Below are 14458 nucleotides of genomic sequence, written 5' to 3' on the forward strand. Positions count from 1 at the left end.
TTTCCTCCCACTGCTCCAGGAAGAAGGGTAGATTTGAGCAATCTCAGCCAGGGAAGCCTTGGAGACAGAGAAAAGAACTCAACACTTTCATGGTAACCTTCCCTTCTTCCTTCCAAAATGGATAAAACTTTGACTAAATGAAATGCTCCCAGAGAGGGTGTTAATTGGATTGTTTGGCTATTGAGTGAATAGGGAGGAACCCATTTTCCCCCCCAGCTCCTGGTTAAAAACATCTTCCCAAAGAAGAGGACCCAATTTCCTGGCCAGATTTAAGGTTTGATTCAGTGTCAAACATTCTCAGGAAAACCTGTGCCTCAGCACCGTCACAATCTAAAGAATAACAGCAATACTGGAGGGCAAGGAAAGGCTCAGAGGCTATTTTCGGAGAAAGAAGCCCCGCTTCATGGATTTTAAGCTCCCTAGAAGGACAAAGATGATGGAGCTTGTGCCAGGAGCCTCACTGCTGTTATAGTCTTCTATCTTTGTGAACAATAATATATGCAGGTTATTCCAGCATTCCACGGGTTTTAAAAAATCCCTGTGGTAGGGAAGTCCCTAATGATAAACAGTGAGAAAAACTGTCTTCTCTCCTTACAGTACAGCAAGACTAGACATGCTAAAAGCTACAGGTGTAATGAATGAGCTGAGAAAGAAATGTGGGGTGTTCTAAGAAAATACACAATAAATAGGAATTACCTGGGCAAAGATGGGGGAGGTGGGAGGGGCAGACCAGTTATTATCATTTTTTTTTTTTTAATTTATTTGACAGAGATCACAAGTAGGCAGAGAGGCAGGCAGAGAGAGGAGGAAGCAGGCTTCCTGCTGAGCAGAGAGCCCAATGCGGGGCTCGATCCCAGGACCCTGGGATCATGACCTGAGCTGAAAGCAGAGGCTTTAACCCACTGAGCCACCCAGGCACCCCCAGTTATTATCCTTTTTGACAGATAGTACAGGTGAAGCCCCAACAGATTATTTCCCCACTAGTGAGAGAAGAGACAGGATCCAGATCCAGATACCTGTCCTTCGAAGTGCAGGTACTCAGAAATGCCCTTCTGCAACTCAGGGCACAGATTCCCTGTCTATGCCTGTGTAGGGATAGGAAGGGAATGGCCTAGGCGCAACTGCCCTCAGATTTTTCTCCTAAATTGGGGAAGACTCAGGAAGGAAGAAATTTAGCCAACTGCATTTAACAAATAAAGCAGATAGCATCTATTTAATATGTTTTCTAGAAGTAGTCCTAAAAAGGAATTTTGTATTACTAGCTGGAACTTTGCAAAGAGAATTCTGAGAGCACTTGAGCCTTGAACTTGGGGCAAGATTGGGAAGATGAGCTGTCTGAGCCAGCAGCCCCATGTTCAGAGTCTGTGTCCACAAGAACTACACCCTAATACACCAGGCTCCTGGTGACCCTGCATCCCAGATGCCAACAAGACTGGCAAATGCTATGTCAGCCTTTTGCCAATCTCACAACTCAGGCTTGTTTCTTCCAGGACCTGAGCCATCTTTTTGAAATGTAGCTACCAAGGAAGATAAAATGCCCAATCTTCCAGTTTCTTGGGAGGAGCAGAGCCTAACTTCAACAATCACCTGACTCCAAATTCCAAAGCCTACTTCCAGTCATGCCTATAGGAGAAAATTTGCAAATCTATCTTGAAAATATGAATGCAATGAGTTGCATCAACTTTGCTATGTAACTGAGTGAGATTTCTTTCTGTCTTTGCAATCTCTTTAAGGGATGGCCTGTGATGTGCATCACATTCTGCTTTAATGCTGACTCAATAGTAAAGCTGTCTGCTCTCCCTTCTACCCTCTGTGGAAAAGTGTTCTGATTTGGGAGATTATGTTTTTTGATTTTTTTTAATTTTTTCAATTTATTTATTTTCATAAAAACAGTATTCATTGTTTTTTCACCAAACCCAGTGCTCCATGCAATCCATGCCCTCTATAATACCCACCACCTGGTACCCCAACCTCCCACCCCCCCTCCACCACTTCAAACCCCTCAGATTGTTTTTTTCTCCAACACTACCTGCCATTTTCCCAGTGATAGGAAGAGATAAATTTTATGACTGCCTAGAGTCTAGAGAGAATGTTGACCTTTCACCAGGTCTGAGAAATGAAAGAGTGAATTGTTCCCCCAAATCACGTGGGAAGCAATTTTCAGCAGCATGCTTAGCCACACTCTCAGAACACAAGGTCAAGAGCAGCCTGAGTCCCCTGTCAATCTCCCTCAGTGACAATTTAATCAAAACTAGAATTTAAATTGAAAGGATGAAAGTATCCCCCTGGCATGGCCAGGGAAGTTGCAGAAGGAAGAAAATGAAGTCAGGCTCCCAAATCTACCAAAAGGAATGGGAAGCCCTGATCTCGAAAGACCCTGAACAACACTCCCCTGCTTGTTGCTTATGTCTTTTCCCTGCTGTGCTTCCCAGCTGTCTGCAGCAAAGTGAGCCCTGCATGTACCTACCAGACCAGCAGCGTGCAGTTCAGAGACTCTGCTGACAGACTTTGGTGGGGAGCCCCCCAAATGGTGGGGGTTGCTGTAAAGAGGAGGAGAAGAAACCTAAATGCCTGAGACCTCCAAAAGAGGAAAGGAGAGCCTGGGGGAAGGTGAACATCTTTGTGACCTGGGGACAATGTCCATTTTGCAGGGGGATCTGCTGGGACATCTGGAAGACCCCTGAGGTCTGCCCACCTCCAGGTTTAAATGTAGGATCCTCTACTGTCAGCACGTGGTGGCTTTGGCTGATGACCTGATCATTGCTAAGAGGATTAACAGTTTATTGAGCACTTGATATGTGCCTAGCATCTGAGAAGGACTCCCAACGCTCAGGCACACACTCTGTTTAGGAAGTAAGATAGACAGACAGACAGATACATAGATCTGCCTATCTGGATTCCTAGATCTTTGTATTCAGGTCTTCGTTCAAACAACCCCTCTTCATAGAGGCCTTCTGTGAGCCCCTATCTAAAGTAGTCATTTTGTCTCTCATTGTTACAACATCCAAATGTCAATCTCTTTATGGCTCTTATTCCTACTTGCAGGGAAACCCATCTGTCTCATTCTCTGCTGTGTCCCAAGGGTTAAGAGCAGTGCCCAGAACCCAGAACAGGCACTTGGTAGCTATTTGTCTGTTTAATTCATTAACTGATGGCAAGTGCCCAAAGGTCCAGAGAGTCTTTTTGAGTTACAGGGAAGTGGAGAGAAAGAACAAGGGTGCTGCTATTTGTGGGCAATGAAAAAAAGAGGGAGAAAGGATTTTAAAAATATAAACAACTTCTCTCACTTCCCAGTTTTGCCCAGGGCTGCAAATGGCACTGACAGAAATAGTTTTACTCAAGAGTCCTATAAACGCAGGGTTGCTGTGCTCTGTTGTCCCCCAGCCAGGAGGAGACAGCTCCTCTAACTTCCCTGGTACCTCCCTTGTGTCACTTGCCATCACTTTGCACTCAAGTCACCTTCTTGCCTGTTTGTGCTGCTCCAAGGACCCCTACTAGGTCTGAGTCCACTCATTCCCCTTTCCCTCTCATGGCCTGGCCAGTGGTCAAGGTCAGGTGTTACAAAGGTGCCCTGGGTGAATGGCCACAGGGCATACCCTAAATCTACCCTTGCAGAATACATGCTACATGCCTGCAAAAATAAAATAGTTAATGTAATCTTGTTTTCTTGTCATTTACTTTTCGCATCAAAAGTGTGACCAAAAATAAAGCAAGCAAGCAAGAAAAAAGACGGCATTCTATTTCACTGAAGCCACCACCAGACGGTTCTGGTTAATTGGGGTTTTTTGTTAGGCTCTCTTTAGGAAAGACCCTGTCACACAGGCTTCTTTGAATCTCTTTCCATGCCTCAGAGCTCAGTGTTTGGGGAACATATGCTCTTTTTGAGAACTGTAGTCTGTCCGCTCCAGGAATTCTTCCAAAGTCCCACTAGTAGTGCTCATTATGACTCTATTTCCTCATAAAATTGCCATAAGGGTTACACCACCACATATTTTTACAGCCTTTTACAATTCACAAAGCACCTCAACATCCATGGTCTCATCTTCACCACAGGCTGTTTGCTCCTTGGAAAAAAGAGACTCCATTTGGAATCTAGATTCTGGAGGGCAAAGGAGGATGTGCAGTGCCTTCTGGAAGGAGATTAAGGAACGGACACATCCTAACACAGCTTCTCGCGACACAGCAAGAGTAACGCATCTGTGTCCCTAACACCAGCTAGCTTAAGGGCTGGGGTCACACGGTGTCATTATCAATAACGACTACTGTTGACCCAGCATGTGCTGGGTTCCGTGCCCTAAGAAAGGTTACAAAATCCCATGTTATCGGTATGGATTTACTGAGAGAGCAGCATTGGGGAATAAAAGGCTTTTCTGAAAGCAAAGCCTAGGCTAAAGTCTACCACATGTATAACAGAAGAATGAAACTCTGTGAAGTGATCCACAATCATGGCTGGATCCTTAGATCTCTCCTTCCTCCCTTCACTGATCACCCCTGCAGCCACGAGGACAACTCTGGGGACTGTCCAAGGCTAGGCAGAGCACAACTAGAAAGTGATATGGAGAAACCTCGGCTGAGAGAAGCACCAGAGAGGACAAAGTGAGAGGAGGACAGGAAGGAGGCAAAGGAGCCATTTTCCCGTGTGACGCTTCATCTGCTCAGATAGTGAGGGGCTCAGCTGACATGGCACCTCCTCATGGCAGACACAAACCATCTCGTGTCCCCAAGCACCCTTCCTGTCTAGACACCTGCTGCTGTAAGTGACAGTCACCCTGGACACTTGGCCTCTCTCTCCATATGAGCGCCTCTGTGGAGGCAGAAGTCGTAAGTCTACCTGCCGCCCATTCCCCAGCATTCTCAAGTCCTTGTGAAAGGCATCCAGGCCAGCTGAGAGCTCTGCCTGCAGACTTCAGGGCACCTTGACCAGTCTGACTTACCGCATCTCTCTCTGTCATGCTGCACCTGACAGATACTGATTTAGCAGAAACATGGATGGCTTGCAGAACACACCTTGCTCTGACTTCACAGCAACCTCTCCACAGAGTTAGATGAAGGCTCAGGAGCCTGTCATCTATCATACTCACCTCTCATTTCCCAGACAGCCTCCCTGGGTGTTTTCCTACCTTGTCAATGCTAACAGAGCCTCTCCCAGTCAGAGGGCTCCTCCACTTTCTGTGCTCCCTACAACAAAACCCTCTAGAATCACAGCACTGGAAATGCATAAATCAAAGCCTGGTCTTTCTTTGAACATCATGTTATAATAAAAAGCATATATGGAATTGGGCATACATAAAAATATAGCCTCCGGGCACCTAGGTGGCTCAGTGGGTTAAGCCGCTGCCTTCGGCTCAGGTCATGATCTCAGGGTCCTGGGATCGAGTCCTGCATCAGGCTCTCTGCTCAGCAGGGAGCCTGCTTCCCTCTCTCTCTCTCTGCCTGCCTCTCCATCTACTTGTGATTTCTCTCTGTCAAATAAATAAATAAAATATTTAAAAAAATATATATAGCCTCCTCATTTTTTGTAGCTCTAAAATTGGAAGCGCCATCATTCCCTCTCAGTGGATTTCCTGAGATGGTATGAAAAGTGCTCCATGCAGCACCCGGGAGAGAGTAAGTGCTCAATAGATACTCATGAGTAAAGACATTGACATGTAAATGAGTACAAATATAAATAGATAAATATAAATAGATAAACAAATGGATAAAGAATAGTAGAGCACAGGACTTGGGGTGGGTTGCCATTCTCTCTTCTTCCCTGTGGAGACAATCACTATTTACTAACATTTATACTTGCTGTGATTGCTTAGAAACTCAGATCTCGTGTGAACTCCAGACACGTGCCCTAACCGAGAGGGCAGCAGAGATAAGTCCGTGAGAACAGGGCCCGTGGAGCCAGACCACAGTGGACCAAATCCCAGTGGTGCCGCTTAATAGGTGTGTTACCATGTACAAGTTGCTTAACTTCACAGTGTCTTAGTTCCCTCATCTGTAAAACAGAGGGAGAGACAGAACCAGACTCAGGAAGATGGCAGAAAGGGTAATGAGATAATGCAGAAAAGAGCTTACTCCACTGCCTGGCACAATGCAAGGGGCCCCCAAAATCTGTTGGTGACAGAAATTGCTGCTGTACCTATGACCACAGTAACTCTAGACAGATATTTACTTGCCTCACTTTGGGACTGCCATCCCTGAACATTCACCCCTGGGTTGGACCCATTTGAATGATCTATTTAGCATTAACCCCCTGAGATCACCCTCCCCCTTCTGGGCAACACACAGGCATTGCCAGTTACCCCCAGGCACCCACTCTGTGGGGAAGTCTGTGCCATTGGCCCCCATTCAGCCCTTCCTTCTCCTCCCCACAAGCTGAACCACTGAGGTCCACGATGCCCTGCACTTGAGCCTCCCTAGGTTATTTTGCTTATAAAAGGCTATTCTGCTCCCCACGCACATCGCTCACAGGCTAAATGTGTGCAGGACTGCTAACCCTGGAGCCAGCATAAAAGCAGAAGAATAAGCATGACGAGGATTTGAGTTGTGTGCTATTGGACTGGTGGGTTGTAGAAGTCGTGACATCCCCTTTAGCCCAGGCTGAAGGCAGGCAAGCTCTAAGACAACCATCCACAACATCACAGTGCCTCAGAAGCAAGATCAGTCTCTCATTCCCAGGCTGGAGGCCTGCTGAGTTGCGGACCCGAGGTTCACCCTGGGGCTACCATCAGAGCAGCTGGGATCACAGTGGGAAAGTTCGCAGAGCTGGACAAAGCCCCATCCCACAGGGGTACATGTGAGCCCAGAGGTGGTGCCTGCTGTTGGGCTGGAGAATTCTAAATATAGGGAGGTGGCTGGAGCAGTTGGCTGGATGGCAGGAAGTAAAGAGGAAAACTGTAGGCCAGGCTGGACTCCCATCTTTGGTTGTCACCAGGATGCCGAGTCTTCCCATAGCCCAAGGTGGTGCCATAGAAGGAAGCAGGCTTGGGCCACTTGAATGTATTATCCAAAAAGGAGGGTTTAAACAAGGGAACTCCATTACAAAGGCCTATGGTTTTTCTTCAGGAGGTCAAAACTGGTCAGCCAAGGAACCCATCACCCATGCCAGACAACTCTGTATCGTGATGATCCTACAAGATCTTCCTAAGAACCTACATTCCTTCTCAAGACACAGCTAGCAATGAATATCTGCCACTCCGCATCAACTGCTGGATTATAATAGCACCAGTTCAGTGACACTTTTTCCTTTCAACATTTGAGTCTCAATCCCTCCATTGCCCAGGTTAAGAAAGAGCCAGGAAGAGAGAGAAAAGTGGTGGGAGCTCTTTTCCCCCACTAGGTGCCTCCCTGAGCAGGAATCCGTTGCTGACTATTTCAGAGGGGAAAACCTTGATTTATAGTAGTGAGCAACTTCCATGGGGCAAATCCTCTCACCATAGCTGATTTTCATCCACCAATACATCTCTTGAGTTCAGAGTTGGAGGAGATGTTAAAAATTGGCTTTTGCTGAAACTTCCAGTACACGGCTGAGCTGAGCCGCGCAGAGCAGGTCTGAGCTGAGATGAGAAAGGATGGGGGTGTGATGAGGGGAGAGTTTGAATTGGGAATGAGATTGAACGTTTTATTTACACCAGAATGGACTTTCTTTATAATGGAAAATGAGGTCCAGTAGCCAAAGTGGACCTAGTCTTAGAGTTGAATGTGGTCAAGAAACTTCTCTCCAGATGGTATCAAGAGGTTTGAGAACATCAAACAGATTGTTTTTAAGATAGCAATGAATAGAAAGCAAAGACATTCCTGGTATGTCATCAAGATTACACTGTTTAATATTCAGGTTATATTTTAGTCCCAAAGGCTCCCTGAAGAGCTGATCATCTATTACATTCCACAGGAAGAATTAGTCTTTTGTGGATCCTGTTACCTCTCATTCTGACCATCCTCCTTCAGGGAAATGAAGCTGGCCTATCATAATGAGAGCTCATCACATTTATTTTGGAAAATTTTTTTTTAAAAACTGAACAGCATAAATGCCTCCAATTATAAAATAAAAGTCCAGGCTGGTGGGGGCATGTCCAGGCTGTGCCCTGGTCTGGCTGCTCCCTGGATCACCCCTGTACTATGCATGGCCAGCACACTGAAGACCCTGTGTAGCAGCTCAGCCAAGTCCTCAGAAGCCCACTTACAGTGGAAATGTTCCTTGCAAGACATTAAGCCATAAGAAAGAAGGACTGCTTTGGCAAGAGAAGTCATTAGGGGCTAAACGACTCTTGACAAGAAGTTCATTAGACCTTGACCCATCACAGATAATTACACCCACACAGACAACTTCACTCTAGAATCCTCCACATGCACGAGCACCAGCGTGGGCCAAGCCTCCATCACATCCTGCCTGGAGAATCAGGAGTCTCCTAACTGTACTCCTTAATCCTGTCCAATCTAACCCACACAGCAGGAGGAGTTATCCTATAAAAACCTAGGTCAAATCTCTGCCAAAAAACAAAGAAAGGCTCCCCGATTCACTCACTAAAACCCAAAGTCCTTCTAATGACCAAGGCCTATAAAAACTGCCCAGCTAATTCTCTGATATCACCTCCTACCATTCTTTCCTTATCCACTCTTCTCCAGCCATAATTGATCTCCTTGTTATTTCTCACACCACCAAACATGTTCCTACCTCAGGGCTTTTGCACTTGCTGTTCTCTACCTGGCATAGCTTCTCACCAAATGCCATGCCATATACTCTCTTTTCAAAAGAATATTTTCAGCAATGGCATTCTGACCACCTTATATAAAAAGTCCTTTGTCCCTGGCTCAGAACTTCCTATTAATTCCTATTAATTTTTCCTCACCATGTTATCACCATATAGTATGTATATATTAGCTTGTTTATGGATCATTGTCTTTACATTTGCACTGTAATGTAAACCCCCTGAGAACAAAGATTTTACCTGATTTATTCTTTAAGATTTTATTTTTGAAGTAATCTCTACCCCCAGTATGGGGCTCGAACTCACAACCTGAGATCAATAGTCAAATGCTCTATTGACTGAGCCACCTGGGTGCCCCTATGTGATTGGTTTTTGGTGCATCCTTAGCATCTTGAGGAGCACCGTGCATGTAACAGCAACACAGTAGATACCTACTGAATGAAGAGGTGTTCTCCTGAGTAACATATGACCAGTGAACACAATCTGGGGAAGGAATCCCCTGAGCCTAGAGAGCAAAAGGCATTCCATAAATCACTTATTTCCTTTCTCATGATGAGATGGGTACCCAAAGGAGAAGAATCACCCCGTCTGGCACCCTATTTTTATAGAAAAAAACTCTAACCCCTAAAGGGAGGAAAATAAACACATATCCCAAAATATTAAATGTGTCCTGAGTTCTGTTTGTCCTATTCAATCACACTGACTGTGTCCTCATTTCCCTATTTTCATATCTAACTGTTCTGCACTCACTTGATCCAGTCACATGTCTCGTTAGCTTGGGAAGGAGAAGTCTCAACAGATCTGCTTCACAGTGATCCCCTTTCATGTTTCATCCCTTTAGCAAGCACAGAGCCTTAGCAAGCACAGAGCCCTCTCAGCAGGTCTGATGTTCTCTGCCTAGCCAGTGAGACATTTAAGCTGAAATAACATTAGTTCCGTGTTTTATTGAGATACCATACAGTGAAATACACAGATCCTAAGTGCATGGGTAGAAAGAAGTTGATAGAGATACAAACCTGTGTAGCATACACACCAGTTGAGACAGAGAATATTTCTGTGACCTCAGAATGATCCCCGGTGTCTTTTGCAAGCAAATCATTGTCAGAAGAAACCAATGCTCTGATTTCTACCAACATCAGTTAGTTTTGCCTATTTAGGAATTCTACATAAATGGAATTACATGTACTCTTCTTTTTTTTTTAATTTTCATTACTTTTTATCGAAAACTGCACTGAACGCTAAATGTTCACCTTACAATAAAGGTGTTCACCTTACTGTGTCTACAGTAGTGGTAACTCACACTAAAACAAAACACTTACAATAGCCATTATTTTTCTGTTTGGGACAGTTTTAAAGGATTTTTTTTTTTTTGGTCACAAAAACAGGAATGTACCTATACAAAGGCTCAAAATAGGCCATCTTTTAAACAAAAAGGCGATGACTCACAAAAGACTATGAATATAACATGTAACTAGTTGGTACAAATCTAATAGGATTTGTTAAAATCAGTCACATCTAGTTATACACCTGAAGTGTTCTTGTATAAAAGATCATGTGAAGAAAAGAAGATTTATCAATGTCTAAAAAAGTGGGTTTGTTCACAATCTGACAAGTTACCATAAAAAGTGTTTCCTGAGACATAAAGAAATGCAATATTATCTTTCTTGAACTCTTTCAGCTCAAGACTTTCCACTCAATAAAATAGCTGAGGATCATTTTTTGTCTGGCTTCTCTTTTAGCATATTTTCAAGATTCATCCATGTTGTTGGATTATCAGAAATTGCTCCATTTTATTGCTGAGTAGTATTTCATTGTGTGAACATACCACAGTTTACTTATCCATTCACCTTTTAATGGGTATCTTGGCCCTTTCCACATTTCCATGTTTTGGTGATTATGAATAAAGCTGTTGAACATGTGTGTGTAAATCTTTTTGTGTGTAGACAAGGTTTTTGTGAACCAAGCACATTGTTGCTCTGTTTTTTTCTCTTGAGTGAAACCTGGATCTCTAAGATTATAAGATTCATATGGGCAGTTCTTAAATTTTTTTCAGTAGTGCTCTATAGTTTTAATTATAGAGTGCTTGTATATTTTTAAATATTTCATATTTTTGATGCTATAGCAAATTGTATTGTTTTTATTTAATGCTGTATTTCAATTAGCTCACAGAATAAAACTGATTTTTGCTTATTGATTTTTATATCTTTGATAAATTCTCTTAGTTCTAGTATTTTTCAACTCATTAGAATTTCAACATAACAAGCAAGTGATCTACTATTTATGATCATTTCTTTTATGTGTATTACGACACTGTCTAGTTCCTTCAGTAAAATGCCAAATTGTAGTGATAAGAGTGAAATTAAATTTTCAGAGTCTTACATATTTTATCATTAAATATTGTGTAAGCTGTAGGTTTGACAGATACAACTTTTATCTGGTTGAGGGAGGTTCCCTGAGTTCCCAATTTGCTAAGAGTTTTTTATTTTTGTTTGTTTTTTTTTTAATTTTTGTTTGTTTTGATCATGACTGGGTATTGAATATTTAAGCATTATTTTCACCTACTGAAAGGATACTCTCTCTTTTATTCTCTTAATATATTGAATGGCAGTAATTTATTTATGAGTTAAACCAAGCCTGAACTCCCAGAACAAATTCCATTTGTTCTTGATCTAATATCCATTTGATATATTGCTAGATTTTATTTGGCAATACATTTTTGAAGATTTTTACATTTCTTTTCATGAGGCATACTGGTCTACAGACTTCTGTTCTAATCTCTGGATGGTTTTGGTATCAGGTTAGTGCTAGCCTCAGATATTTTCTAAAAATCTTTAAAAGATTTGTATTATTTCTTCCTTGTATATTTGAGAGACTTCAGCAGGGAACCCATCTGGCCATAGAATTTTCTTGGTGGGAAGTTTGTTAACTATGAAACCAACTTATTTAATAAATAAAAGGCACTTCTAAGATTTGCTTTTGTGTCACTCCTGGTAAGGGATTTATCAATTTAGTGTATCTGGTTTATGGGTATACAGTTGTTCATTCTATTGATGCTAGGACTCAACAACTGTGTAGAAGTTCTAGTGACGCTGACACTGTCGTTTAAGATGCTGACCATGTGTGTTCTCCCTCATTTTTTTCATGATTTATCCAGCGTGAAGTTCATCAATTTTATTGATTTTTTTTTTTAATGGAGCATTTTTTGCTTTTGTTGGTATTTTCTACTCTTTGCTCCTTTGCTTCATTAATCTCCACTCTAATCTTTGCCACTTCCATGGGTTTGCTATTAGATAGCTTTAGGTTTTAATGTTGGTTCTGCCACTGATTCACTGAACAGGCTTAAGAAATGGACTTAACTTCCCTGAAACGTTTTCCCTTCATCTGTAACCTAGGGACAATAATTCCAACTTTCCATAGTTTTTGTGAGGCTTGCATCAGTTATAAATGCAGTATCTATAACACAGTAAGGGCTCTATGGCTGTCAGTTCTTCCCCTTCCCCGTATCAGAAAATAAAAAGGGACATATATAGGGAAAAGTTCATGGGTCTATTGGGGCCAGATTTGGATTCTCTGAAAAAGTCACTGTGTCTTAGTCTCACAGTCTATAGCTTTCTGTCTCATGAGAGACTGACCAAGGGATCACTGAGTTTTCTCCAGGTGCAACACACATTTCATGTGTCTGGGAATACAGACTAGGTCCTGCCTACAGCCTCATGACTCCGCCCTTCCAGCTAATACTATTCCCGTGACACCTAACAAAAAGGCAATAGAAAGAAGTTAAGGAAACAAGAGATTAAAGGAAAATGATGAGACAGGCTTCAAAGCACAGAGAGAAGGAAAGAAAAGGCAGGGGAATGGAATAGAAATGAAAGTTAATGGTAGACAGCAAAACAGGCGGGGAGCTGTGTTGCTGTTGGCGCTGTCAGCTGAGAACCTGCTCATTGGAATTCACAGAAATGATATGGGAAGGAGAGAAGCCTGCCTGGGCTGGGGGCTGCTTTGAACAGGGCTCAGATCTTCCAAGGCAGAAACTGCCTAAAGCATCACAGCTTAATTTCTGAACTTCCAAATCACCAGCTGAGCTCGGCTTAGAAGTGGTAATTCTAAAGTTCTTTAAATTTTAACTTTCTTTCAAGAAAAAGAAAACCCTAATTTTTCACTGGTTTTGTCCCCTAAAGACTTAATTCGTGTTTTCATTTGGAAGGAATCAGTGAGAGAAGAGAGTACGTTGTAGGGAAAGAGTGATCATCAGTAAGAACACAGTTAACCAAACTTTGGGTCAGATACTGTCAGGTGCTTCTGCATATTGCATTTCAATTTGCCTTCATGATCCAGGCACACAAGGCAGCTGGAATGTAATACTGAAGGGAAAAACTTACTGAGCTAATTCAGGGACAACGTGTTTTATCTGAAGTCCATGGGTGTTCAAACATAAGGCTAGGAGGCAAGAGGCACATCAGAGAGATGTGCTATGCAGCCTTCAGTTCAAGGATCAAAGGATCCCATCACCAGGGAACTTCTTCGAAATTCAGAATTTCAGATGCTTTTAGAGATCTTGAGTCACCTTAAAATTTGAGAATCCTTGATTTAGAAAATAAGAAGATCTGGGGTGCCTGGGTGGCTCAGTGGGTTAAGCCGCTGCCTTCGGCTCAGGTCATGATCTCAGGGTCCTGGGATCGAGTCCCGTGTCGGGCTCTCTGCTCAGCGGGGAGCCTGCTTCCTCCTCTCTCTCTCTCTCTCTGCCTGCCTCTCCGTCTACTTGTGATCTCTCTCTGTCAAATAAATAAAATCTTAAAAAAAAAAAAAAAGAAAGAAAGAAAATAAGAAGATCAAGCCAATTATCCCTATTGCAATTATAACAGGCCATTTACCTTCAACATTCTGTTTTCTTTCCTTAATACTGATGGCAAATACAATTCAGATGGCCATTTTCCATGCTGGATACTCATGAAGTAGGAATGAGACTTGGGCCAAAAGCATCACTTTGTCACCAGTATGAAAACACAGGGAAAGTTACTTATGTTTTTTAAGCTTTCACGTCTGTTTCTACAAAATTAAGCCAATTCATGTAATTAATAGTGTCACAGGGTCGAGAGGGAGATATGAAATAGAGTATGAATCATGCTCTACTTCTGCCTGGGAGCCTTCAGTAGTTCCTCCTAGCCTCCAGATCAAAGGACACTGTCTTTCAGGGGCAAAGTTCTTTACTCTAGCCCTATCCTACTTTTCTGTCTTCATTTCCTCTCATATATTTCCATGACTCTTATACTTCTGCCTTTTTCTCAAATAGAACATTCATCTTCAGTTTCCATTCCTTTGTCCATTTGGTTCCTTCTGCCGGGCATGGTCTCATCTACCTCTAATTACCAAAATCCTACTCATCCATCATATCATTGATATGATATGATATCATATTGATCATTGATCATATTGATATGATACAATATCAATACTGATACTGTATTTGTATCAGTCTGGTCAAATACAGGTGCTTAATCAAGTTGTTACAAGTAGCACTAATCAGACGTCACTCAACATTTCTCTGCTCGGTTCCATGACTTGCCCTTTTCTCTACAACAGCATTATTTCATTCTTTTTTGAATAGGAGCGAGTTGTGTATGCACCTGAACTCACCTATGGAACACAAATACTCTGGGAGAGAGTTACTATTATTACTATATTCATCATTGTAAACCCCTCAACGACCAGCACAGTACTTTTTACATAATATATAAACTTTTGAAAAAATTGGAAAGGAAAAA

Source organism: Mustela lutreola, chromosome 1, assembly GCF_030435805.1.
Source record: "Mustela lutreola isolate mMusLut2 chromosome 1, mMusLut2.pri, whole genome shotgun sequence".
NCBI lineage: Eukaryota > Metazoa > Chordata > Mammalia > Carnivora > Mustelidae > Mustela > Mustela lutreola.